The sequence below is a fragment of the Syngnathus typhle genome, linkage group LG20 (assembly GCF_033458585.1).
Source record: "Syngnathus typhle isolate RoL2023-S1 ecotype Sweden linkage group LG20, RoL_Styp_1.0, whole genome shotgun sequence".
Lineage (NCBI taxonomy): Eukaryota > Metazoa > Chordata > Actinopteri > Syngnathiformes > Syngnathidae > Syngnathus > Syngnathus typhle.
The window spans coordinates 2399321-2427278 of NC_083757.1; the positions used below are offsets into that span (position 1 = coordinate 2399321).

Below are 27958 nucleotides of genomic sequence, written 5' to 3' on the forward strand. Positions count from 1 at the left end.
GCCGTGGCGACGACACTGAGTAGTGCAGTACAGTGGTTTCATTGAGATGATTTGATTTACATTCAATAATAAATCAATCAAATAATTAATGAAAAAAATTGATTAAAAAAGAAATTAACATATAAATGTTACAAAATATTAAAAATATTCACAAACAAAGCTGTAAGTGTAGCTTACAGTGTTGACCTAATTTTTTTTTTTTTTTAATTTTCAAAAATCGAAGAGGCAAATTGTCTTGATTGAAACTTTGCAGACTACCATGACAAACAATTTTTAATCAGCATATATGTATTTTAGAATTGTGACAATACGTTCAAAATAACATGTTCTTTTCTTTCTTTACCTCAGCCTTTTTTGCCACATTAAGCAAGCGTATCCTGTACTTCTCATCACTCTGCAAGTCCCTCGTCATGGCTGCGATACCACCCGAGGACCCGAAGACAAGCTCCCAAACGCGCCTGCAGGTATGCACGCCGGCTGGCTCACTGGCAGGTGCAGCCTTCTTCCTCCGCTGTAGCTTTTCATTAACTTGTCTCGTGCAATCAAAGTCTGTCAGCGAGAGTGACAAGGAGTGAAAGAACATGGGAGGAAATGGAGTTCTCACTGATATGGTTGTGTTGTTGTAGCTACAATCAAAAATGGAACTTCCTTCTCCTGCCTGATAACATTGTTTCGGATTTTTTTTTTTTTTTGCGTGTGTTGTCGTTGATGCTCCTGTAGTGTCTATAAGCATTTCACGGCCCGTTTGTCAACAACAACAACAACACAGATGCGGAAGCTTTGTCTTCTTTGCAAATGCCATCATGTGCACACATGATGTTAAGCCACAAAGTATGGTGCCGGCGTGTTGACGGGGTGATCTGCCGGTCAATCGGCTGTATTGATTATTGGGACAGCAGAGGTTGGTGGAGCGGCAGCAGTAATTAGGGCTTTTTGGTGTGGATTAGCCGAAAGAAAAGGTCACCTGCTCAACATTGGTGGCAGGACCACTGGCAGTGACAGGGGAGGGAGGGGCTGTGGATCAGTGTGTGTGTGTGTTTGTGTGTAACTGTTGTGTTTTTGGCTGCCATTGACACAAAGAGGAAGTATACAACTATGTCCAATCTAAACCCTACTTTGAAACCCTAACCCTAGCTTTGAAACTCTAGTATTCCGGGTTAGCGTAGCTATTAACGTGTCCCATATAATAGATGTTCGAACCATGTGGAATCAATTGTTCCCCAATCAAAAGCAACAATGTGGATGATTAAGAATGTGTGCATTTATGGACTGTCAGCTCCTCTGCGGAGGATCAGAGTGAGGCAACGGCAGCAGCTGTGGAACATTGAGTGCTCTCCAACTGCCAAGCTGCAGCACTCCTAGTGGTAGATATGCAGACGACACCCTCCACGTCTGCAAAAATAAACCAGACATGAGGAGACAAGTGCTGATTGAAGGAGCTCATGCAAGTGTTGCGTTGCTTTGTGTGGCCCGTGACGTAAGCGTTTGTGTGTGAGGGAGGGCCCGTTAAGTTAGTTGACCTTTCCACGTCCTTTGTCACGTGCAGAAGAACGTCACTGGAGGGAAGGACCTCTTGCTCTGTGTTGACATGTGTTTTGGATTTGACCCTTCCCTACATGTGAGACAACATGCATGACTTTAAATGCCAGTGGAAATGGCGTGCCACTTTGAGGAAGTGTTGTGTGACAATAACCGAGTGGGAGCGGGAAACAAAATGAGGGCTAAATAAACCCAGGTGAACCAAGGTGAGAATTGCTGTGGAAATAATATATATATATTTATCATATATACACAGTTATGTTAACACAATGCATTGTAAATTAGCAGCAGCCACGCTCTAGCTGCGTTAGCTTGCGTTATAGAGTTCACCGCAGGGTCAAAAGTGTCAGCATATACATCACAGCTGTAGCAGAACGGCACACAGCGTTGCCATAGTGATCGGCCATTTTTATCCCCCCCCCCACCCCCGTCGTGCTAAGCCAAACAGTAGTGTTCGCTTAGATACGACAAAGGACAAAACCCAATTGTGTGCTCTGGCCTAATGCGCGCGTTGTGCGTGGAAAGTGTTTATTTGGCCAGGTGCATCTTGCTTTACTCGTCGCCCGAGCTGTTTGCCGTGACTATCTGTGCTCTCAGCTGCTCGCATGCGTCAGGAAGGGTAACAATGAGGCGCCATCATAAAACAAGCAAAACCATCAGTGTCACCCAACATAATCAGGCTTTACTAGATGAGCCCTCGGAACGGAGAGCACGAGTCGTCCGATTAAAAATGCACACGGCGGGCGTTTCATCACCGGCGAAACAAAGCCGCCCTGCCCGTCCCCACGTCTTCCTGCATGGCCATGGAAGAAGCCTGTTTCCCTGGCAACCAAACTGGCTCTCTTTTGTCACAGGAATGAGAGGAGGAGGACAGACACTCCACACTGACCTCCACCTGACCTCTATGCAGACATATTGCTTTCTGCTTTACTGGAGGCTGCATGCCTACCTGAGTTGAAAAATTCCCTTCCCAACAATTAGATTTTGATTTGATGTGGACAAGCCGTAATGGACGCCAACAATGTTTTTGTCACAAAACATACAGACGCAATAGAGCGGGTCCAATAGATGGACATCTATTATGTTCCTCTACTGCCCCTAGCGGTGCTTTGTGTAGACAGGTATGCTGACCTGTATGAGCATGAAAATTGTGCATTGTACTATTATATGGATCTCAAGCTTGATAAAGTGGATATCAAAGATGGTGTACAAACTTTCAAAGACACCACTCCAGTTGTAATGTTAATCTGGTGTTTCCCTAATGGCTTTTAATGACATATGGAGTGCACATTGCCAGCAGCTATTTCAACGTGAAACCGCTGTTGCCTCCCAAAGGACTTAGCAAGCACTACTCATGAACTTCTCGTCATTGTGGGTGTCATAGTAGATTCTTAACAGGTGCAAGTCCAAAAAATATTAAATATTTGGAGCCTGTGCTGCTTTTCTCTAAAAAAGAAAAAATCTACTTGCGTATCTCTCACTCTCCCTTTAGATTCATTTTGTCCCCATCAGTGTTATCTGTTCCCTTTCTCACCTCCTTCACTCACTTGTCATCTGGCCATCATCTTCATTGGGATCCGCCGATGATATCGGGTTGCCGCTGGCTCCGCGGCGCTGGAAAGTGCCGCTAATGGGCTTTCTAATACTTTATTGTGAACACTTCCTGTCAAGAGAGGGCGATAGCATCAGCGAGATGGTTAGCGAATAAAACGTATTCAGAAGAAGAGGAAATTCTGTCGATAATTGGATGAGGATGGCAGGAAAAAGGGGTTCATTTTATCTTTGAGCCCAGCTGACTGTTTTGGATCAAAGTGTTGTGATTCTTTTCTGACACAGGCGGGGCAATGCTGCCTCTGCTGGCAGAAAGAGGAAGTGCATAATTCTCCCTGGCAGATGAATGATGTCAAGCAGACATATTTATATTCATTTAGGATGGAGGAGGAGGCGAAGCCATCTGTAACGGATGTGATGGGAATATGTGTGTGTTTGTGTGTGTACCCCCACATGCGTGTTTGAGCATGTGTTCCAAGGTATCCGTCGTTTGTGATGAATTAATCGCGCTTTTGTGCGAGTTGATGCCGTGTTTGTGCATTCGCCGGGTGTGTGTACGTGCATGTGCGCGCGTGTGTGCGAGCGAGGTCATTCTTCGGTCACTTGTTCAGGCTGTGTGATGAATGAAGAGGAGAGGTGTCTGAAAAGCCGCAGAGATTCGGGAGAAACATTGTTCCGCGCCGTTAAAAAATGATCTTGCGTTGGGCCTGAGGGAAATCAAGACTAGCTAAGATTTAAAACAAAAAAATATTCAAATTAGTAGCGGTTGTTATGACTGGTTTTTTTGTTATCAGAAATCTAAAAATGTATTTCTTTGCTTACAGAAGTGGAGTGGAAGCAGTTGTGTTTAGCTTGGCGGCCAGAACTAGCAGGGGTCAAAGACGTGTGAGTCAACCAGGAAGTATCAGGCTGCGTCGACAGGAAGTGAGCGGACCAAACAGGAAGGAGCAGGCTACTGAGAGGCGGCGACATTCACAGCGGGGATTGAAACATTGACAATGTGAGTACAATCGCACTAATGCCATTAATTGGACAGAATGCATAAAAATATAATAATAATAAATGATGGGAATACACAAATAAGACGTGTATGATGCAGAAATGTGCAGTGAAAGCTTGATGGCAGTCTAAAGGACATGATTGCACATGTGAGGAAATGTGTTTGGCACATTGCGGTCAGGCACAAGTGCATCGTGGGATCAATGTCCACACCTCGTCCTAAATTATTCATCCTGTCAGCTGGCCTGCTCGCCATCTTCCCTGGAAAGCGCTGACCAAGAGCTTCATCCTCACCAGCCTAGCCATCCCCACGGACCCCCCCTCCTTCATCCTTCCTCCTCCTCAGCCATCACTTCCCGCTATCTCTCCCTCGTTATCGCCGCCGTGATTGGCTAATTTGCGACCTCACCCCTCGCGTGTCTCCCGGACTCGTCCCGTCTTTTCATCCGTCTTCCGCTCGCATTATTCACTGTCTCCCTCATTAGACTTTGACTCCCGCAGATTCACTTTTTAATTCTTCCTCTCCATCTAGACTCGTCTAATCACTGCCCCACCACGGTGCTGCTGACTAAGATTCGAACCCGTCGGCTTTGTGCGATATTTGTTTGCGGCTTCGTGGCCTTGGAAGACAGCCAGCGTGATCTCCCAGAGGCTAACCGTGTGTCTATTCATCCTCATACTTATGTGTATGCATGCGTGCACATGATCAACTGAGAGCTCCTGTGTGTGTGTGTGTGTGTGTGTGTGATTGGGTAATTGTGACATGCCTCATACATCATGGCTAGAGCCAGTTTGATTACAAGCACAGGGGCCCGGTGATTAATTGTTGGATTCAGCTTCCTCGCCCGAGTTGTGACACTCGGTCACAGAGCATCTGTACTGACACCCCCAGCACAACCTCACACACACCATAGCCCTCCCCCCAAATCCACCTCAACACCTTCTCTCCTCACTCTGGCTTTCCCTTTGTTTCCTCACCCTTACCTTACCCCAAGCATCCATCGCAAAGCCCCCCCCCCACTCCACCATAAAGTTACCTTCACCTTTGCAGCCCCCATCCCTCATCGTCTCCTAACCTTTCCTTTTCAAGCCGTCAGGGCAAACCACACGGCTTCTTATTAAATCTATTCTCCCAGTTTTGACCTTCTGACCTTTACTTCCCAGCAAGGTAAAACAAGTCCAATTGTTGTACAACTCACCGCCTAATTGTCCAACCCGTCCATCCATTTTCTGCGCCGCTCACTTGACTCACAGTAGGAAGTGAAGTTGGACCCCTTAAGACGTGGTCAAGGCAATCAAAGCTCAATGGTGAAATAAAATGTGAAACGCCAAAGACCTGCTAACAGCAATTAGCATACATGTTACAGTAAGAAAAAATAATTGCAGAACATATTTTCATGCAGGTTTCCCTCAAGGTGCTCTCCATCCTAAGAGAACCATTGGTCACTCCAGATATTGAAGAAGCTCCAGCTGACTCCAGGCCAGCATGGTGGAGTGCAGGTGTCACATTGTCAGGGTTGTCACCAACCCAATTACACTTGGATCGCACATAAACAACACAATGGCACACACACGATATGAGTGAAAGAGCAGCAAAAGAAAAATACACAAACACACAGATGATAGCTTCTCACAACCAGTCCTCTTTTTCTTCTCCAAGCGTGTGTGTGCTCTAATAGCGTTTAATGCGCAGACTAATGGTTTCTGTAGGGAATCCTTGTGTGCAGTCTGAGTAGAAGCTTGGGCTGAGTGCTGGCAGGCAATCCCTCATCCTGATACCACATGGAGCTGAGAGCCAGGGGAGTATCCAACCTCTCCGTTTCTGACTGACTCATCCCCCACGTGTCTTTATCACACCGCCGTAAGTCTGCTTATCTTACTTATGCACGTCAAGTCTGTCCTGGTGTCTCGGCCGTTAAACCGGAAAAGAGAAAAGTCCGTCAATGAAAGCATGTCGTTTCGTTTCCAATACAAGAGCTGCATTAATCTGTCCGTACCAAACCTATCCTCCACAAATCGGTCCCAAGCACTTACCGGTTCTTACTGGTATCATCTCACTAACGTTTCTCTGTCACCTCCCATTTCCGCCGCTCACATCTGAGAAGCGGCTCTTTGGGCTTGAGTGGCGACGGACCATGCTAACCAGCATGACGCCATCGGAAGCTAATAAATCATCTGTGGACTTTTTTTTTTTTTTTTTCCACCTCAGATTTATTTGGAGTGTAATGAAGACGCGATGGGCTCCGGGCCGTACCCGGCGGCGACGGGGTGACACTGATGAATGGCTGAAGGTGCGCTCACTGCTGTCAGCCAGGAGAGGGACGACTGTCAGCTTGCTGCAATGTATGTAGAAATGTAATTATTCTCATTGCATTAAGGCCAAAATAACTGTTCACCCTTATGTTTGTAATCATATAATTCTATTACACTGGTTTAAGTTTTAGTTTAGTTTATTGTTTAGCACATATTATTATATCAAAAACTGTGCAAGGAGGGAGACGAAGCCTAGGGCTTGTAAAGAGCTCCACTCCTTCTAACCCCCCAATTCCAACCCTTAATGGTGAGTGCCAAGCAGGGAGGCAATGGGTCCCATTTTTTACAGTCTTCGGTATGACCCGGCCGGGGTTTGAACCCACAACCTTCCAGTCTCAGGGCGGACACTCTAACCACTACGCCACTGAGCTGGTTTAGTTGGAGGTTACTGTTTGTTCACAGTTTGCTACTTTGGCAAGCTGGATAGAGGAAAAGTGTTTGAAAATAAAAAATGTTACTTTTAATACAAATGTTCTTTCTTTGAGTACATTTGAGTCTGATTTCTTGAGGGTGGGGCAGCACATCTGGAATGTTTACATTAAACGTACTGACCAGTAGGGGGCGCCTGAAGATGACGTGCTGTTGTGAAAGCCAGGTTAGAAGATTGGATTGGTGGACGTGACGTCAAACCTGTAGGTGAATAGAAACCAGGTGAGCTTGGCAAACTGGCGACCAACCCTTTCATCTTCACCACTCCCTCTCACACATTTTGTTACATTCCTTGAGTGTGTCACTTAGTTTTCTTGCTTGCCCTTTCTTTTCTACTTTCGAGCTAACGTGTCTCAGCAGTTTCACCACGGGATCTCCCCCGCGGCTACACATTCATGTCTTTGTATGGGTGACAAAAGCACACGCATACATTTGTGCATCACAGCCACTTTGTTAATTAGCGCTCCAAGCAAGCCTTTCTCCTAACAAAATCGGGGGTAATTAAAAAAAAAAAAGCTTCTACATTCAGGTGAGTTGCTTCTAATTAAACCCCAGTGAGATGCTTTGGCCAATTAGCTAAAGGCTCCACGTTGGGCACCAAAGCATCCTAACCTCAGCGGAACACGGGAAGTTAGCGTTCCTCTCATTTCCTCAAGCATTAATCATCAGAGTTACAACTGTTTTTCCTCATATCACCTCCAAGCGAATCTCATTCCCGCATGGCTTTGCCCACTAAATAAGATGTTGTCATCCATCATGAAATAATGTGATGGAGTAAGGAACAAGATGTGCATCTTTGTCTCCACGTGTGATGCGTGGTTAGATGCCTCCAAGATGAGAAGGAGGAAGTGATAGGAGGGAAAAAAAAATGCTATCTCGCACTGACTGTTCCCATCTTTGACAGATGCGTCAGAGTAGACGACAGAATCGAGCACGCGCGGTAATTTGACTAGTTCCCCTTTTCTCCTCGCCATTTGACAGCCGAGCGACAGGGCGTTGAATATTCAGCGCGTCTTGTCCTCTGGTCTACACACGTCCGATTATAGAAACTGTGAAAGTCTCCATTTTGCATCCTCGACCTCAGAAGGATTGTGACAGCCGACACGTGACACGAGCCGAAATTAAACACTTGTCATCTGACAACGCTTTGTCGTCATTGCTAGCAAAACGTTTCGCTTGACGACTGTTTTTGGCCTAAATTGAGCTCGGCCCGTCTCGGAATCTCAAATCAAACCGAAAATAGCTTGCAAAGTCACAACTGTAAGCACGTTTTTTTTTTTTCAGCATCCGCGTCTTATCCCTCACCGCTTCCCCCGAAGATGAACGAGGGACGTTTTCGTCCCACCCCGCTCACGCTCATCCTTCCTCCCGGGCCGCTTTTCTCACCGTTGCATTTGGAAAAAGCCTGACCCAGTATTAGAGTGACATTATGGGGCCATTTACCACCCTGCTAAAATAAACCCGTGAAGGAGGAGCGCGACAGAACCAGGTTACGGCACGCCGTGGCGCAAATGAATCAAACAAATAAACGGGGGACTGCGCGGGAGCGTGGATTCCACTCGTCTGCACTCGGTGACATCACGCATCGACGCGTTGCTTGGCAGACAGCTTCGAATCGGTTCCAGATATCTGCTTTGAATCATTTCTTGTGGAGGGAAAATCAACTCATTGTACCTTTCAAACTTTCTCAAAGTTCTTTTAGCTGTTAGCTTGGACGCAGAATTAGCTAGGAACAGCTAATTGGACATGCAGGTAACATTTTAACATCAGCCGGACGATGACAGCGAGACGAGCGACCCATCGATTGGTAATGAAGCGGCAAGACGAATGGACGCAGATGAAATTTCTCGCGTCTTTAAATTAAAGGTTGCGCCGAGGTGAGTCTGTCTGAGTAACTCGGAGAATATAAAAGCGCAAGAGTAGGCTCTTGGTTTTTTTTCCAACTTGTCTCGCACACGTCGTTAATAATATCAAAAGATTTACAATCGTCATGGGGACTTACAGTAAGTCTATGATCCTCTTCCCATACATGACTTGCACGGAGGGTGAGAAAATGGATTCTGCCTTTTCCATCAGTTGCGTGGAACCTTTTCCTGGACGCGCTGTCAGCACCTTGAGCCTTTCCAGGGAAAACAAGCAGCACTTTAGACTCTTCACCCTCACGCGCTGGCACGGTCAGGATTTGTCAGAACTGCCAGTCCAACTTAGGCTTGACAATCTTAAACACATGGAAAATTTCACGTTAGAAATGGGCTGATAAAATGACTTCTGGTTTATATCAATGGCAACAAATCTGGTATGGTATCAAAATGACGGCTGTGGAAAAAAAAAACTTTTTTTGGTGATATAGTCTCAGAATAATTTAAATAAGGTTGTGTGTGTGCGCGGAAATTTGTGCTTGCGCGAGCACGTCTTTGATATGCTTGCCTGTGCAGGTCTCGGTTGCGTAGTATCGGAGATCATTGCGCATCCATCACTATGCTGTTAAGCAGAGGCCAGTGAGGATATGAAATGGCTCTCAGGCCGCTGATCAATGCTTATAAACATTTCATGTCATAATAAGCCATCAAGTGGGACAATAACACGTCGCTAACGCATTCTCGGGCTCGGATGGCCACGCTCGCGGACATGTTAGGACATTTGCGGCGCGTTGAATGTGTTTTAGCAACATGGCGATGGATGAAGGGCAGAGAACACACACATTAGTTTGTCTCACACAATTAAACACACACACACTTTTGAGCATGAATGTGCAAATGTGTGTGTGTGTCAGTGTCATCTGGGGACGGCTTTAGAAAGTAAGCCAATTTATACAAGGTATCCCAGCTTGAATTAGCAGCTAATGACTCTATTAGCTTTCATTTTTGCACCGAGGAGATTTGCCTGCATAAATTAGGGCGCGATCATCGGCAAAGTGTCACGGCCAAAGGACAGTTTCTAAATACAACAGCCGGGCCCTGTCAGCCGGGCCGGCCGCTGATATAGACGTCTCTGCAGACTTTGTCGTTGAGCGCAACAGACTTGTGCCAGTCACCGAGTGACAGGGGAGCGCGGGGGCCCCGGGGGGAGCTCCCTCGCCGCCGTCCCTGAAAAGGTCAACTTGACGCGGGCGCGGCACATCGACCTGGCCCCCTGTCGGCCCCGCTGATAAAAATCAGATAAACTTAAGACCACGTATCGATCGGCGCCGCGAAGCCTTAGGCAAATGTTGTGCGAGAACCTCCTCCTCCTCTCCTGTGCATATGATTACACGCAAGCAAATTCCAATCATGCGGCGTTGAAGGCGGCGAGGGGATTAGACAGCGAGACGGGCGAGGGAGCAGGGAAAGGGGAGTTATTAAGAGGTAGCATGGAGGACAGTAAGATTAATCGCAGAAATTCTGGCAGAGACGGGGAAATTTTTATTAAGTGTGAGGGGAACACTCACTGAAGTTAAACGCTTATACGAATGTGGGCGGCTGCTTCAAGTATATTTTTTTTACTCCTCCCAAAAAAAATTGAATTGTAGTTGTCAATGTTGAAATGTCTGGTTAGTCACGATGCTATAAATTCTGACTCTTTTTGAAACTAACCTATGAAAAACCAAGGCAACTTTGAAAACCTACTTTGATTTGGGTTCAAGCGGTTCTATGCATGGACAACTTCCATCCATGCATCCATCCATTGTCCTCATTAGGGTCACGGGTGAGCTGGAGCCCAGCTGACTTGTGGAGATGGCACATTAAACCTTGGACGAGTCGCCAGCCAATTGCGGGACAGCACGGACGACTTATTCTGGAATAAAAAACAAAAGAAGAGAAAGCGCTGTTCAGAGACACTTCCAAAAACATGGACGAGGGCAGAGAGCCAGATGAGTGAGAGCAGCTGGCTGGGGGAATGCAGACAAATAGGTTAGCATCAAGCTAACTTTTGGGAGACAAAATGTTATCGCAAACACTTTCACCCCAGTTGTCAGGCCACACATCCTCCTCAAGTCCATCCCATCGTCACTCTCGCCATGCTGGCTGCCTGTCTGCTGCCCTCTGCACCCACACCATCTTTCCACACATTCCACTCCAACCCACGCCCCCTCCCACAATCCCTCGCTAGGCAACCATCTCCATTCACCCCCCCCCCCCCCCCCCTCACACAAACACTTGCAGACTCTCCTTGTCTGTGTGTTTCTCTCAGGAGGAGGAGCATTATAGCTCAGGGCAAGGAGGTCCAGATAAGGGGACAGGAATGTGACACGAGCTGGGACCGATGACCGCTGATAACACGAGGTGTGGGTGTGTGAATGTGTGAGTACATACGTGTGTGTGTATGTGCACGTTGGGCCCATCTTCAGTGTGTGTATGTAGGAATGATGAGGGGGGTCAGTTATCAGCACTGTCTATGTCAGCACCTCCATCTGGTGTCAGCCATGGTGTGTGTGTGCAAGTGTGTTTGTGTGTTCATGGGTTTGTGTCTGGAGAGCAGGAAGTGCAGTCTGGCTTGTGAACTAATGACACGAGCACAGTCTTTTGTGCCTTGTGCTTCTTGTCTGTATTATTGTGTGAAGGCGAAGGCCTTCACACATATGTTATTCTACTCCATTTACTTTATTGTGTGAAGGCGAAGGCCTTCACACATATGTTATTCTACACCATTCTCTATTATTGTGTGAAGGCGAAGGCCTTCACACATATGTTATTCTACTCCATTTACTTTATTATTATTATTATTCTATTTTATTCCCGCCACTTTTTTGTCCCGCTTCTTCTTCCACAAAATTCATCCGATTCACTCCATTCCACTTTTCACGTATTCCAAATATTCACGACATGAGCGCTTGTATTTTTCTCATTCCGAAAATTTTCCGATTCCGCAAGATTCCCAAAATTCCGACAAATTTTTCCCCATCCATTCTTAATGGCACATTCCACATTTCACAAAATTTCGTGTTTCACCTCTAACTTCTACATTTTTCAACCGATTCAACCCATTCCAACTTTCAACTGTTCATCTTTTGCCTACCTATTCCACAACTTCCCACTTACCAAAAATTCCAAATTCTCAAATTTGAAATTCAACCAAAATTCTCTCAAATTCCGTTATTCCACTCTAATTTCTACATTTTTCAACCGATTCAACCCATTCCAAATGCATTCACCTTATGCTTCCCACATTCACTCCCATTCACCCCCACTTCCACTACGCCTACACATTCAACCCTTGACCCCCAATTCCAGTGTGGCGGCCATCTTGGATTGACCCTCAAGTGCCCCCAATGAACCCAAAATGAACCGGAAGTGCCCCAGATCAAACCGAAAGTGACCCCAAATAGACCGGAAGTGACCTCAGGTAAACCAGAAGTGACCCCAAATCAAACCGGAAGTGACCCCAAATGTACCGGAAGTGGCCTTTTTAGACCGGAAATGACCCCTAATAAACCGGAAGTGACCTCAGACGAACCGGAAGTGACCCAAATTAAACCGGAAGTGACCCAAATAAACCGGAAGTGACCCCAAATAGACCGGAAGTGACCCCAAATAGACCGGAAGTGACCTCTGGTAAACCGGAAGTGACCCCAAATCAAACCGGAAGTGACCACAAATGAACCGGAAGTGACCTTTTTAGACCGGAAGTGACCCCAAATAAACCGGAAGTGACCTCAGCTAGACCGGAAGTGACCTGTTTTAAACCGGAAGTGACCCAAATAAACCGGAAGTGACCCAAACTAGACCGGAAGTGACCCGAATCAAACCGGAAGTGACCTTATTTCAACACTGAGTGGCCCAAATAGCTACATTTGCGCTAACTTTTTCGTTTTTTGTCGGATTTAACCCGTTTCAACATTTTTACCCCAAAAGTGAACCTCCTGAGGCCGTTTTTTTTGTTTTGTTCCAAATTTAGAAAGATTTAGGCGCAATTTCTTTTTTTTATTTTCCCATTCATTCTCTATGGGGATTCAACATTTGCTCTAACTTCTACATTTTTTAACTGATTCAACCCGTTCCAACTTTCAACTGTACATCTTTTGCCTACCTATTCCACAACTTCCCACTTACCAAAAATTCCAAATTTGAAATTCAACCAAATTCTCCAAAATTTCGTTTTTCTACTCTAATTTCTACTTTTTTCAACCGATTCAACCCATTCCAACTTTCAACTGTTCATCTTTTGCCTACCTATTCCACAACTTCCCACTTACCAAATATTCCAAACTTTCAATTTTGAAATTCACCACAAATTCTCCAAATATTCTACATTTCTCAAGTAATTCAACACGTTTCAACATCGTTCGGCAGCATTCCCCGAAAAAGTTATTCATACATTTCGCCTTCACACGCAATTTCTCCAGAAATTGCAAAATTCTAGTTATTATTATTATTCTCTTTTATTCTCCACACTTTTTTGTCCCGCTTCTTCTTCCACAAAATTCATCCGATTCACTCCATTCCACTTTTCACGTATTCCAAATATTCACGACATGAGCGCTTGTATTTTTCTCGTTCCGAAAATGTTCAGATTCCGCAAAATTCCCCAAATTCCGACAAATTTTTCCCCATTCATTCTTAATGGCACATTCGACATTTCACATTTACGTCGTTCCAATTTGAAATTCACATCATTCAGCACATTCTAATCACATTCGGAGGGATTCTCGACATTCCCAAAATTCCCAAATTCAAAAATTTCACGTTTTCACGTTAAAAATTCCGACAAATTTTCACAAAATTTCGTTTTTCAGCTCTAACTTCTACATTTTTCAACCGATTCAACTCGTTCCAACTTTCAACTGTTCATCTTTTGCCTACCTATTCCACAACGTCCCACTTACCAAAAACTTCACATCTTTTATTTTGAAATTCAACCAAAATTCTCTAAAATTTCGTTTTTCTACTCTAATTTCTACATTTTTCAACCGATTCAACCCATTCCAACTTTCAACTGTTCATCATTTTTCTACCTATTCCACAACTTCCCACTTACCAAAAGCTTCACATCTTTTATTTTGAAATTCACACCCAATTCCTTTTCCCTTCTCATTTCTACATTTTTCAACCGATTCAACCCATTCCAACTTTCAACTGTTCATCATTTTTCTACCTATTCCACAACTTCCCACTTACCAAAAACTTCACATCTTTTATTTTGAAATTCACACCCAATTTCCTCTTCCCTTCTCATTTCTACATTTTTCAACCGATTCAACCCATTCCAACTTTCAACTGTTCATTATTTTTCTACCGATTCCACAACTTCCCACTTACCAAAAGCTTCACATCTTTTATTTTGAAATTCACACCCAATTCCTTTTCCCTTCTCATTTCTACATTTTTCAACCGATTCAACCCATTCCAACTTTCAACTGTTCATCATTTTTCTACCTATTCCACAACTTCCCACTTACCAAAAACTTCACGTCTTTTATTTTGAAATTCACACCCAATTTCCTTTTCCCTTCTCATTTCTACATTTTTCAACCGATTCAACCCATTCCAACTTTCAACTGTTCATCATTTTTCTACCTATTCCACAACTTCCCACTTACCAAAAACTTCACATCTTTTATTTTGAAATTCACACCCAATTTCCTTTTCCCTTCTCATTTCTACATTTTTCAACCGATTCAACCCATTCCAACTTTCAACTGTTCATCATTTTTCTACCTATTCCACAACTTCCCACTTACCAAAAACTTCACATCTTTTATTTTGAAATTCACACCCAATTCCCTTTTCCCTTCTCATTTCTACAGTTTTCAACCGATTCAACCCATTCCAACTTTCAACTGTTCATCATTTTTCTACCTATTCCACAACTTCCCACTTACCAAAAACTTCACATCTTTTATTTTGAAATTCACACCCAATTCCCTTTTCCCTTCTCATTTCTACATTTTTCAACCGATTCAACGCATTCCAACTTTCAACTGTTCATCATTTTTCCACCTATTCCACAACTTCCCAAAACCTTCACATCTTTTATTTTGAAATTCACACCCAATTCCTTTTTCCCTTCTCATTTCTACATTTTTCAACCGATTCAACCCATTCCAACTTTCAACTGTTCATCATTTTTCGACCTATTCCACAACTTCCCACTTACCAAAAACTTCACATCTTTTATTTTGAAATTCGCCACAAATTCTCCAAATATTCTACATTTCTCAAGTAATTCAACACGTTTCAACATCGTTCGGCAGCATTCCCCGAAGAAGTTATTCATACATTTCGCCTTCACACGCAATTTCTCCAGAAATTGCAAAATTCTAGTTATTATTGTGTGAAGGCGAAGGCCTTCACACATATGTTATTCTACTCCATTTACTTTATTATTATTATTATTCTATTTTATTCCCGCCACTTTTTTGTCCCGCTTCTTCTTCCACAAAATTCATCCGATTCACTCCATTCCACTTTTCACGTATTCCAAATATTCACGACATGAGCGCTTGTATTTTTCTCATTCCGAAAATTTTCCGATTCCGCAAGATTCCCAAAATTCCGACAAATTTTTCCCCATCCATTCTTAATGGCACATTCCACATTTCACAAAATTTCGTGTTTCACCTCTAACTTCTACATTTTTCAACCGATTCAACCCATTCCAACTTTCAACTGTTCATCTTTTGCCTACCTATTCCACAACTTCCCACTTACCAAAAATTCCAAATTCTCAAATTTGAAATTCAACCAAAATTCTCTCAAATTCCGTTATTCCACTCTAATTTCTACATTTTTCAACCGATTCAACCCATTCCAAATGCATTCACCTTATGCTTCCCACATTCACTCCCATTCACCCCCACTTCCACTACGCCTACACATTCAACCCTTGACCCCCAATTCCAGTGTGGCGGCCATCTTGGATTGACCCTCAAGTGCCCCCAATGAACCCAAAATGAACCGGAAGTGCCCCAGATCAAACCGAAAGTGACCCCAAATAGACCGGAAGTGACCTCAGGTAAACCGGAAGTGACCCCAAATCAAACCGGAAGTGACCCCAAATGTACCGGAAGTGGCCTTTTTAGACCGGAAATGACCCCTAATAAACCGGAAGTGACCTCAGACGAACCGGAAGTGACCCAAATTAAACCGGAAGTGACCCAAATAAACCGGAAGTGACCCCAAATAGACCGGAAGTGACCCCAAATAGACCGGAAGTGACCTCTGGTAAACCGGAAGTGACCCCAAATCAAACCGGAAGTGACCCAAAATGAACCGGAAGTTACCTTTTTAGACCGGAAATGACCCCAAATAAACCGGAAGTGACCTCAGCTAGACCGGAAGTGACCTGTTTTAAACCGGAAGTGACCCAAATAAACCGGAAGTGACCCCAAATAGACCGGAAGTGACCCCAAATAGACCGGAAGTTACCTCTGGTTAACCGGAAGTGACCCCAAATCAAACCGGAAGTGACCCCAAATGTACCGTAAGTGACCCTTTTAGACCGGAAATGACCCCTGATAAACCGGAAGTGACCTCAGACGAACCGGAAGTGACCCGAATTAAACCGGAAGTGGCCCAAATAAACCGGAAGTGACCCCAAATAGACCGGAAGTGACCCCAAATAGACCGGAAGTGACCTCTGGTAAACCGGAAGTGACCCCAAATGAACCGGAAGTGACCTTTTTAGACCGGAAGTGACCCCAAATAAACCGGAAGTGACCTCAGCTAAACCGGAAGTGACCTGTTTTAAACCGGAAGTGACCCAAATAAACCGGAAGTGACCCAAATTAGACCGGAAATGACCCGAATCAAGCCAGAAGTGACCTTATTTCAACACAAAGTGCCCCAAATAGCTACATTTGCGCTAACGTCTTCGTTTTTTGTCCGATTTAACCCGTTTCAACATTTTTACCCCAAAAGTGAACCTCCTGAGGCCGTTTTTTTGGGTTTTGTTCCAAATTTAGAAAGATTTTGGCGCAATTGCTTTTTTTTATTTTCCCATTCATTCTCTATGGGGATTCAACATTTGCTCTAACTTCTACATTTTTTAACTGATTCAACCCGTTCCAACTTTCAACTGTTCATCTTTTGCCTACCTTTTCCACAACTTCCCACTTACCAACAATTCCAAATTTAAAATTCAACCAAATTCTCCAAAATTTCGTTTTTCTACTCTAACTTCTACATTTTTCTACCGATTCAACCCATTCCAACTTTCAACTGTTCATCTTTTGCCTACCTATTCCACAACTTCCCACTTACCAAATATTCCAAACTTTCAATTTTGAAATTCACCACAAATTCTCCAAATATTCTACATTTCTCAAGTAATTCAACACGTTTCAACATCGTTCGGCAGCATTCCCCGAAAAAGTTATTCATACATTTCGCCTTCACACGCAATTTCTCCAGAAATTGCAAAATTCTAGTTATTATTCTATTTTATTCCCGCCACTTTTTTGTCCCGCTTCTTCTTCCACAAAATTCATCCGATTCACTCCATTCCACTTTTCACGTATTCCAAATATTCACGACATGAGCGCTTGTATTTTTCTCATTCCGAAAATTTTCCGATTCCGCAAAATTCCCAAAATTCCGACAAATTTTTCCCCATCCATTCTTAATGGCACATTCCACATTTCACAAAATTTCGTTTTTCACCTCTAACTTCTACATTTTTCAACCGATTCAACCCATTCCAACTTTCAACTGTTCATCTTTTGCCTACCTATTCCACAACTTCCCACTTACCAAAAATTCCAAATTTTCAAATTTGAAATTCAACCAAAATTCTCTCAAATTCTGTTTTTCTACTCTAATTTCTACATTTTTCAACCGATTCAACCCATTCCAACTTTCAACTGTTCATCTTTTGCCTACCTATTCCACAACTTCCCACTTACCAAAAATTCCAAATTTTCAAATTTGAAATTCAACCAAAATTCTCCAAAATTCAGTTTTTCCACTCTAATTTCTACATTTTTCAACCGATTCAACCCATTCCAACTTTCAACTGTTCATCTTTTGCCTACCTATTCCACAACTTCCCACTTACCAAAAATTCCGAACTTTCACATTTGAAATTCAACCAAATTCTCCAAAATTTCGTTTTTCCACTCTAATTTCTACATTTTTCGACCGATTCAACCCATTCCACATTTATTCCCTTTATTCATCTTATGCTTACCACATTCACTCCCATTCACCCCCACTTCCACTATGCTTACACAATTCAACCCTTGACCCCCAATTCCAGTGTGGCGGCCATCTTGGATGACCCTGAAGTGCCACCAATGAACCCAGAATGAACCGGAAGTGCCCCAAATCAAACCGAAAGTGACCCCAAATAGACCGGAAGTGACCTCAGGTAAACCGGAAGTGACCCCAAATCAAACCGGAAGTGACCCCAAATGTACCGGAAGTGACCTTTTTAGACCGGAAATGACCCCTAATAAACCGGAAGTGACCTCAGACGAACCGGAAGTGACCCAAATTAAACCGGAAGTGACCCAAATAAACCGGAAGTGACCCCAAATAGACCGGAAGTGACCCCAAATAGACCGGAAGTGACCTCTGGTAAACCGGAAGTGACCCCAAATCAAACCGGAAGTGACCACAAATGAACCGGAAGTGACCTTTTTAGACCGGAAGTGACCCCAAATAAACCAGAAGTGACCTCAGCTAAACCGGAAGTGACCTGTTTTAAACCGGAAGTGACCCAAATAAACCGGAAGTGACCCAAATTAGACCGGAAATGACCCGAATCTAACCGGAAGTGACCTTATTTCAACACTAAGTGCCCCAAATAGCTACAATTGCTAACTTTTTCGTTTTTTGTCCGATTTAACCCGTTTCAACATTTTTACCCCAAAAGTGAACCTCTTGAGGCCGTTTTTTGTTTTTTTTCCAAATTTAGAAAGATTTTGGCGCAATTGCTTTTTTTATTTTCCCATTCATTCTCTATGGGGATTCAACATTTGCTCTAACTTCTATATTTTTCAACTGATTCAACCCGTTCCAACTTTCAACTGTACATCTTTTGCCTGCCTATTCCACAACTTCCCACTTACCAAAAATTCCAAATTCGAAATTCAACCAAATTCTCCAAAATTTCGTTTTTCTACTCTAATTTCTACATTTTTCAACCGATTCAACCCATTCCAACTTTCAGCTGTTCATCTTCTGCCTACCTATTCCACAACTTCCCACTTACCAAATATTCCAAACTTTCAATTTTGAAATTCACCACAAATTCTCCAAATATTCTACATTTCTCAAGTAATTCAACACGTTTCAACATCGTTCGGCAGCATTCCCCGAAAAAGTTATTCATACATTTCGCCTTCACACGCAATTTCTCCAGAAATTGCAAAATTCTAGTTATTATTATCATTATTATTATTATTATTATTACAGTACATACATTTAGCATGGTCACTTAAAGGGGGGGGGGGGGATAGGCCGTCACCATGACAACATAAGAGCTGCTATGCTGAAGCCTTCCATGCACAGCTTCAGTCCTCTGCTACCAACTACTGGAGAAATGTTGGTACAACATGCCTTGACGTAAAAATTGGACTCTTAGAATATACGTATTATTTGTAACCAGAGCTATACTGATTTTCAAGAAAGGCATTTGTCTGAAACATCAGGGCAGTTGTCTCTGAACCAACTGTGCGCCCCCAAAACATCTCAGCAGAACATTCCAAAAGTCGATTTTATCATCCAAAATATATGGAAATGATGTAGACGCCTGATTCATATGGCCAAACCCGGAAATAAGTCATTCCAAATAGGTCATAATAATTATAGAGAGTGCTGCTTGTCGGCCATTATCATTCAAGCGCAATCCTTGCACTGCAAGGACAAAGCGGAGCCTTGGATACAAACGCGTGTGTGTATGTGTGCGCATGTGTGTAGGTTTAAGTGTGACAACACAATGTAGTTTAAGTTTAAGGTCAAACTAAATGGATTTTAGTAGAGTCGAGTAACTCTCCAGAAAATGAATATGTCATTTGTATTGTGCTTTAAACCTAAAACATCACTACTGCTGACAACACATTTAGTTTGACCTCGATCTACAAAATATCATTTTAGTTGGTGAATATTAATGCACATGACTTGTTTTTTGTTTGACTAGCATTGAAATCAATATGAGCGTATTTTATTTGACCTTTCAGTATACAAGAACATGTTTGTGTCCACTTCATCAGAAGATGCAAGGGACAGTAAAGTATGCAAATATGACTAATAAAAGCAGTTCTTTGGAAAATTTAATATCGGTGATTCAGTATCGAGATCTCCCAATAAAACACAGTAGCAAATGACTGGTGGCTTTAACCTGGCCATAAAGTTAAGTGTTCCTAATAGTTATAAATGAGTGGCTGGCTACCCTGTCCCGTTTGTTTATTGGCTGACGTCCCTCGGCCCTCTCCATGGGCCCGCTCGTACAAAAATGAGATTAGACTCTGACATGGGCCCCACATCATCCGCCGACGCGGCCGCGCCGTGAACTCTAACCCGGGCAAGGAGGCTCGCTCGAGCTGGAAACTGAGGCGGGCGCGCTCCCGAATGCTACTGGCGCGCGAATCCTTTCCTGGAAGAATTAGTCATTCAAGTGTGCCATCTACAGGGGGGAAAACGCAACAACATGGCCGCCTGAATGAAAAAACGCACTGATTTAAGAGCCGGGAGCAATTCTCGTACTGACCGGGAGGTGGCGACAAAGTAGCGCCTGAAGACGATGTAGTGTTTTGAAATGACAGACTGTCGTCATTAAAGGTTTGTGATTATGATTGTGATTATGTGACAAAAGCAGTTTATGACATTATGACATTATCACTAGGTGGCGCTACTTGCAAAAGCCCCCCACCCACAAGCAGAGCGTTGTTTGAATTGTAATATTAATTTGTAATATTTCAAATTATTCCAACTCGAAACGCAAGCTTTGCCTATTAGAGTCCACATTGACGTTTTAGAATGAAAAAGAAACAAGGGCTTCACCGCTTTCATTTAGTAGCTGCGGTACTTCATTTTGACCGCTAGATGGCAGTAGAACCTTAAGAGTTGACCGACGCTTTTGTGACCTTTGGTCTGTTTTTGACACGATTGGTGAGGAAGACGAGATTAACGGTGTTCAGACTCACTAAAACCAAAGAGGATACAATAAAAATTATTGTTTCCTTGTATCTAATTTGCAAGATGACCATAACAGAATCAACAAGCATGTCTGTTTTGCTCTACAAATGGATTCCAATACAAAGTCCATCTGCATCATCTGGACATCAAAATGATCCCTGCTATTCATCTAGGGGCTGTCATAGTATTAAAGGGAATTAAACGCAACGTGTAGACTGCTCGGGACCGACTCTAATTAATAACGGTTTACCGCGTTGGCTAATGGTGTTGTTTATTGTGTTCCAGGGGCCCGCCGCTTCCGGTATATCAATCCCGGTGTCAACGGCCGGGCCCCGGAGTCGTCGAGGAGTGATGGTCGCGCGTGATTATAACAGAATAAAAGCACGTAATGAAGTGCTTTCCGCCCTGTTTATTCTCAATCAGCCACCTCCGTGCAGCCTTGATGGGCCTCTGCGTCACCTCATCATCATTCTCTGACTTGTTTTTTTTTTTCTTCATCGTAAGGTTCATAGAAAGTTGAATTGTTCAAAATGCTAATGGCTTGACAATGGGGCGCATCTTTTAAACGCTGCATCAATATGTAAATAATTGTGTAGGTTTCCATACTTGACACAGCCGTGCTGCTGTATAGATAGATAGGCTCGGCACACTAGAGGGTGGGGGGGGACTAATGGAACAGGTTGGTGGTGATTAATTGAAGAAATAGAGAGTTGATTGTAGTAATTAAACAAAACAAGGTAAAGCAAACGACTGCGCTGCCATCTGGGCCCGCAGGCGGAAAGCACATTCATTTACCCACTGCCAAGCACGCCATTTATTTATCCATATGAAGATACCAGGGAAGCGGCTGGGGTCCACCACGTGTGGGAGTTAAGATGGCGGGTTCCATTTTTTTTTAGATATAAAGTGAGTAAATGCACAAATGGTGGAGCAACACATGTAGTCTTGAATGTAACTTAAAGTGCGGGACTCACATTTTTGTATCCTCCGCGAAGAACTGCCATTTTTCCTGGAGAAGACATTTAAATATTAGAAAAAGCATTTCAACATCGCAACCGCATCCATATTGTAAATGATACTGGCTGTAAAACCATTACGTTAAATGTGTATGTTTGTCCCAAATGTATATTTGCATACGCGTTCACGACGTGGCATCATCTCGGCGGCGGAGTGATGCGATGATGGAGATTAAATGCGCAGAGAGGCGGAACGGAAACACAGATGGAACTAAATAATTAACACGGGCGCATTTACGCAAGCGCGCGGCTATGTATCGCCGATGCATCCGTGCGCTGGCCGCGTGTTATTTTCAAAGTCACTCGAGCATTGGGTAAATCTGGTCTCTTCATTTTTGTGTGAAGGCTACGTATGAAATTGCTTACATTATATGCTGCGATGTTTTTCCAATGGGCTGGAACATATTAAGTTGAAAATGAATAGCAGGTCTCCTCGACACCATGTTGCGCCATGGCTTAGCCTTCACTTCCCCTTCTCCCTGTGCTCCATCATAGCGACAGCTGTCACTTTTAGAGCGGCTGTCGCCTGGCGTGCACACGCGTGTGTGTGTGTATTTGTGCCAGTACACGTGCAATGGCCTTCTTCTGCAGGTCATGTGTGCAGACAAAAGGCTCACATCTGCCCGACTCTGGCTGGAAGGGAAAGCGTGCACATCTGTTGGGTGTACAAAACGGGAAACCGTTCAAATGGTGTGCATAAACAGCCTTATCGTAAATATGGCGAATTGCTTTTATGTAGCCCAGCAAGGTATACAAAGCGTCTTGTTTCGGATACATATGTAGATGTGCGTGTGGTCGCATATGGACATTTATGCATTTGTGTGTGTCAGACCTGGGGAGGGGGGGGGAGGGGGCTCATTGGTATGCTGAGTGTATCCAGTTCCCCTGTGGTGCTGGGTGGGATAGGAAGCATCTGTCACCTCTGCAGAGATCCAGCATGCAGCCGACTTAACCCTTAAAGTGCTGCATCACCTGTGGGCGAGCAAGAGGGAGGGAGAGAGAGATGGAGAGAGAGAGAGATTTGGATTGGTAGACTCCACCAGCTAGGTGGAGCTTGTGACAAGTGAGCAGGACTGATGGATTAAAGGGAGGAGCCAGCGCATACATGCATGACCTATCCTGGCAGGGGGGGGGGCGTGGCCTTGTTGCCGTAGAAACCTAACGCCTTGCTGAAGAGCTATTGGTGGGTCCGGGAAATTGCTGACATAAAGCTCTGCCTCAGTTTCCTCTCTCTCTCTCTTTTGACTCGCCCTTTGGCAAGCACACACACACACGCAGTTATGCTTTGTCCGGCAGGAGTGTGTTTAACATGAGCTCTCCATCCATCCATCCAAAAATCTTTACCGTTACTATTATTGTACACGATCACCAGTGTGAGCCCAACAGATCTGAACACGTGTGGTACCTACAGCGGGCATAATGTCAACGCATAGAACATTTTATGATAGTCAGCAGAAGAAAGAAAGCTCTTCTTTTCACGGGTGTGCGTTGGTGTCTATGTCCTCGGGGTGTCATTGAGTATAAATCAGCTGGTGCGGCTGCGGTAAATTAGCCCGCTTTTAATTGTGTCTGTAATAAATGACTATCATTAGTCAAGGCTCTTCCTAGCGCCCAGACATAATCTTCTGAAACCAAAGCACATCTCTTTGACCATACTTCATCTGGTTGTGGCCTGGAGGGACAGGAGGGATCCTCTCCTCCGAGGATCTCCCTCTTCTCGGAAAAAAGCAGACAAAGGATCTGACGTCCGACAACACGTACTGCGAGAAACATCCGTATGATGTCAAGCGTTAAATTTAAAGTCGGTTTTATTGCCAAGAAGAGAGCAACACGTGCTCCGTTCGGCAGTCCAACAAAATGTCAATCAGATTGTCAAACCTAAAAAAAAAAAAAATACTGTCTCGGCATCTTATCTTGCACAAAGTACGAGGACAGGACAAGACAACCTCTTTGATAATCACCAAATGGGTGTGCGTGAGTGACAAAGGGTGGTCCCAGTGGGTTGTGACATCGCTGATGGGCCCCGACTGATAAGGTAGGACAAAACTGAAAAATGTTGCTGCAGGGGGGGATCCATGCGCTGATTAGGCCAGCGTTCGATCCCTCCCGGCGCCGATTCATCAGTGTCCACCGCCGGCCGTTGACGGCCTTCTCGGGTGTCAGTGCGGTCACATCGCTGGCGGGACCTCGCCAATCTTTGTCAGGTGGAATAAGCGTCCCGGGGATGGGGTCAATCTGCTTTCATTCTAACACCACCAACGGAGCCCAATCCAACGCCGATACACTTTGCACAACTGAAGCTGACCCCGCTTGCAGGCTAGTCCATTTGGAGATGTGGAACCACCCCCCCCCCACCCCTTACTTCAAGCGTCACCTATGTCACCAATCACGAGCACTTTGTCAAAGCACAGGTAACCGTGACGACTCTAATCCCTCGACAATGGGCCCCTCATTCATCACTGCTGAGGGAAGGAGGAAAGGAGCGAGGGGGGGGGGGGGGAAAGGGAGGGCTGGAGAGTCCTAGACAGGGCCAAGAGTGCAGACAAATGGCCCCCAAAATTCAGTATTAATCAGCTACTGATTTGCTGCCCCTTTAAAGCCAATACCACTTAAGCAATGGAGATAGGGAGGAGGAGGAGAAAAGCCGCTGGAGCGATGAGGGGGAAGATAAGCGTGAGATGGAAAACAACAAGAGATAAAGACGGGAAACAAATGTAGGAAGGATGGCCAGAGAAAATCAACGGCGAGTAGCTTATTGGAATCTACTGTTGCGCTCTTTGGCCACAAGGCTTGCTGGACTTACACACAAACACACACACACTGCAAGGCGTCCAGCGAAACCCAACTCTTGTTGATTTCTTACTGGACTTGATCAATAGCTGTGATGGAAACCGATTCAGCTCAGATGGATTAAACGTCCGAGTGGCTCTGACGTTATTTTCCCATTAAGAGAAGGCTAATCATTACACACACACTGGAATACACACCCTGAAAGTACATCTACACATACATTGCACCGTTATCATTATTTTATACACACACTGCTAAAGAAGTTGTGAACAGTGGGACTATTGATTTTGCCTTATTTTCCTCGGCAACACATACGTTGGGCTGAAATCCGAATTATTTAGGGGATAAAAATCTGCATATTTTTGTTTGCTGTTCTATTGTGACTTGTAGAAAATGCAATGGAAAATAATGCACAAGAAAATTGGTCAAGTCCGACTGAAAGTGTTGTGTGAAAGCGTTTTGACTTGTGAGCGGGATATAAATGTGTTTGTCAAATGCTATATGGCCATCTATCACAGAGTTACTGAGACATCAACAAAGAAACCACACAGCAAAAAAAAAAAAAAAAAAAAGCGGCAAGCATGAGTGAGAGGGGAAAAGTCTGGGTTGCAAAATTTTGTGGGGAATCGTGAATGTCACAGCCATATTTTATGGCAATGGAATAAGATGACAAAAGTCACCATTAATGTGCAAAACAGTTTTGCTTTGCGTTTATTGCGCAATAAAATTATTTAAAAAATAATAATAATTACACCAAGATTTCTAGCAAAATTCCTCTATTTTTCATCCAATCAGATTTCATCCTTGCAACTATATTAGAAATAGGGCCGGTACTGGCGTGCAAACACGAGGAAGTTGTGAGGTGGAGAACGAGAAGGTGAATGATAGCTCTGCGGGGAGGACGTGTACGTGCAGCCATCTGCCGTTCATTACCTGCTGTTTGCTCTTCGCTCACCTTCCTCCTCTTCCTCAACCGGCCGACCTCCTCCCCTGCAGCTCAGTCGGGTTTACGCGGCGATCCGGGCGAGACGCCTCTCGGCGCCTCCGCTGCAAAGCAAGCAAGAAAGTTTCAGTTGATTTGTCGCCTTTTTTTTTTTGCCTCACACTCTCGTGTCTGTGTCACTAAACAAATGAGCGCACGCACACACAGCGGCGGCGGCGGGCGTCGAAGGGCCTCTCTAATGGATTCTGAAGATTCCAATTTCCCCTCTGCCACCAAAGACAGAAAACCCTCTGAGCTCAATTACCCCTGTCTCACACCAGACGAGACTGCAGGCGCACACACTCGGACGCATCCTTTTTTGGTAATCACGCACACACGCACATTTTAAACTGCTGTGACGTGCGGAGAATCACACAATCGGGAGTCACGCAAGCAAAGTGAGAGCAGTATTAGTCCCAGGTAGATTTTATGTGAAAGGAGGAAAGATGGGAGGAAGTCAAGCATGGAGGAATGCGCACAACTAAAGGGCTGAAGAAAGATGTCGTGCACGTCTCTGGTTTATATAGAACCCACTCTTCCAGAAACCTTATTAAATTCTACAATTAGCTGAACGTCTCAGGCTATAAATAGCTTCACTTTTCCCCATGGCGTGGTGTCAGTCAGTGTTCCGGGCTCGGACCACTGGGGGGGGGGGGGAGAAACAAAACAATTTAAATTATAGCGAGGCTCCCCTCTTTGTCAGGCTCCCCTTTTAACGGGATAATTACTAGTCTATTCATTCGCGCTCAGCCGGGGCGATACATCACATCACCCAGCGTGCGGCGGCCTTGCACGGCTGTGATAAACGTCCTTTAAAGGCCGAGGGGGCTTCGCCATTGATATCGGCTCGGGGTCTGCCACGGGCTTCGCGCCGATGCTCGCTTTTACAGATTAAATAGCCTCCTGCCAGAAAGTGGAGGCGCACCTTGCTTTCCGAGAGTGACGCCGACACCTCCCCAAAGGGCCTGACAGTGAGGAAATGAGCAAGACCGGGAATGAAAAGGAAGAGAGGGAGGAAAAAAAAAAAAAGCATCTATTATTCAGCACGGCCCGATCCAAGCGTACGCACGCCATTAAAAATAGGAAATCCATAGCGGAGACAAATGGCTTCTAAATGAAGCGCTACAGGAGGAGAGCGGAGATAGGGACCCCTGTCACATGCGTTTTAATTGTCTCCCAGGGCGATAAGGGGGATTTATCGAATTCATCATGCCGCTGAGGCCACTCCAGTCGCCAGGCACGTGGTTGCCGGTTCAAAGATTCCCGCCTTGAGGAAAGGAGAGCTTCTGCCAGACTTTTGCTTACATGCATCCATTTTGGTTGGAAACAGATCTAAGCAAAGCAAAACAACATTCTACCTCGGTGCCAAGCAGCCCCAATGTCATCCAGAAACAATTACACAGCCTTTAATGAGGCACACGGTAGGACCGGGGTGACACGTTCTTTAGACGTTATAATGAAGATGGACGCTTCAGTTTAGATTATTCTCTTTGCTGCCGGGCTAATTATTCACCTGGTGCTCCAGCGCAAATGCATCGTGAAAAGAAAGTTGGATAAGATGCATCACGATTGTGATCAAGATATGATTAGCATATCATATAGCGAAACACCTAGCATCTCCCTTGGAGTAGCAGCCAACACAACCTTCCAAAAATGGATTTTTATTACGATCGGTCTTCCACTTGATACGGCTAAGGTCATCAAAATGGTTACAGGCCCCACCATATAAACTGTCAGTCATGTCCGAGACATAAAAATCACCGTTTGAGCTCTTCAGTTGGACGGCATCAATCAAATGGGTTATACGTTTTGGATGACAAATTTAGAGGGAGGCGTGTGTATTGGGACGATTGGACAGACTTGAATGTGACCTGCTTGCAAGATGAGATTGGGTTGAGAATTTTGGGACAAGCACAGATTGCAGACGCAATAAAAGATAAGGAATCATAATAACAGGAACAGATAGTGTTTCTATAAGACAGCCGATTAATACGAAGCATTTTTTTTGCAAAGTCAAACAACTCTTGCGTTGGCTCTCATTACTTTACTTCACCTCATCTTCACTTTTTTTTTTTGCAAAATGACGTCGCGATAAAGATTGCGTGGAAACATTATAAACGACCCCATTACATTAACGACGGAAGAAATTAGGGTATAATTAGCGAATGGGCGCTTTTTATGATTGTTACAATTAACCCTGGCTGTTGTTACAGGTGACCCTCGGCGCATTAAATGACCCACTGATCTCAGTGAATCAAACGGCTGGTGAAATCATCCCGGATTGC

At 44.3% G+C, this 27958-nt stretch overlaps 1 protein-coding gene and 2 long non-coding RNA genes across 45 annotated transcripts in view; 1 reads left to right on the forward strand and 2 right to left on the reverse strand.

Annotated features, from left to right (window-relative positions):
- LOC133144073 (uncharacterized) overlaps positions 1 to 27958 on the forward strand; it is a 37379-nt gene that overhangs the window by 9368 nt on the left and 53 nt on the right. For 34 of the 42 annotated variants that reach the window (XR_009710545.1, XR_009710563.1, XR_009710565.1 and 31 more), the window contains 4 exons: positions 349 to 464; positions 3915 to 4090; positions 5493 to 5950; positions 6299 to 6872. This is a non-coding gene — a long non-coding RNA (uncharacterized LOC133144073). Of the gene's footprint in view, positions 1 to 348; positions 465 to 3914; positions 4091 to 5492; positions 5951 to 6298; positions 6873 to 6957; positions 7054 to 8115; positions 8653 to 10507; positions 10787 to 11001; positions 11358 to 27958 lie in introns of those variants that run through there. The other 8 variants (XR_009710550.1, XR_009710546.1, XR_009710549.1 and 5 more) reach the window with 8 other exon arrangements.
- Positions 458 to 3203, reverse strand: LOC133144077 (uncharacterized). The gene is made up of 3 exons (XR_009710588.1): positions 3074 to 3203; positions 1521 to 1612; positions 458 to 1392 (listed from the first exon to the last, which is right to left on the reverse strand). It is a non-coding gene; the product is annotated as an uncharacterized LOC133144077 (long non-coding RNA).
- The window catches only part of snx10a (sorting nexin 10a), a 28868-nt gene continuing 7196 nt past the window's right edge, over positions 6287 to 27958 (reverse strand). The window contains exons 10-17 of one of the 2 annotated variants that reach the window (XM_061266457.1): positions 25625 to 25738; positions 22734 to 22873; positions 22268 to 22556; positions 21860 to 21894; positions 10437 to 10605; positions 8834 to 8950; positions 6955 to 7032; positions 6287 to 6425 (exon numbers count right to left, since the gene is read on the reverse strand). The gene's annotated coding sequence lies outside the window, so the exon portion shown is untranslated. Of the gene's footprint in view, positions 6426 to 6954; positions 7033 to 8833; positions 9050 to 10436; positions 10606 to 21859; positions 21895 to 22267; positions 22557 to 22733; positions 22874 to 25624; positions 25739 to 27958 lie in introns of both variants that reach the window. The other variant, XM_061266456.1, reaches the window with a different exon arrangement.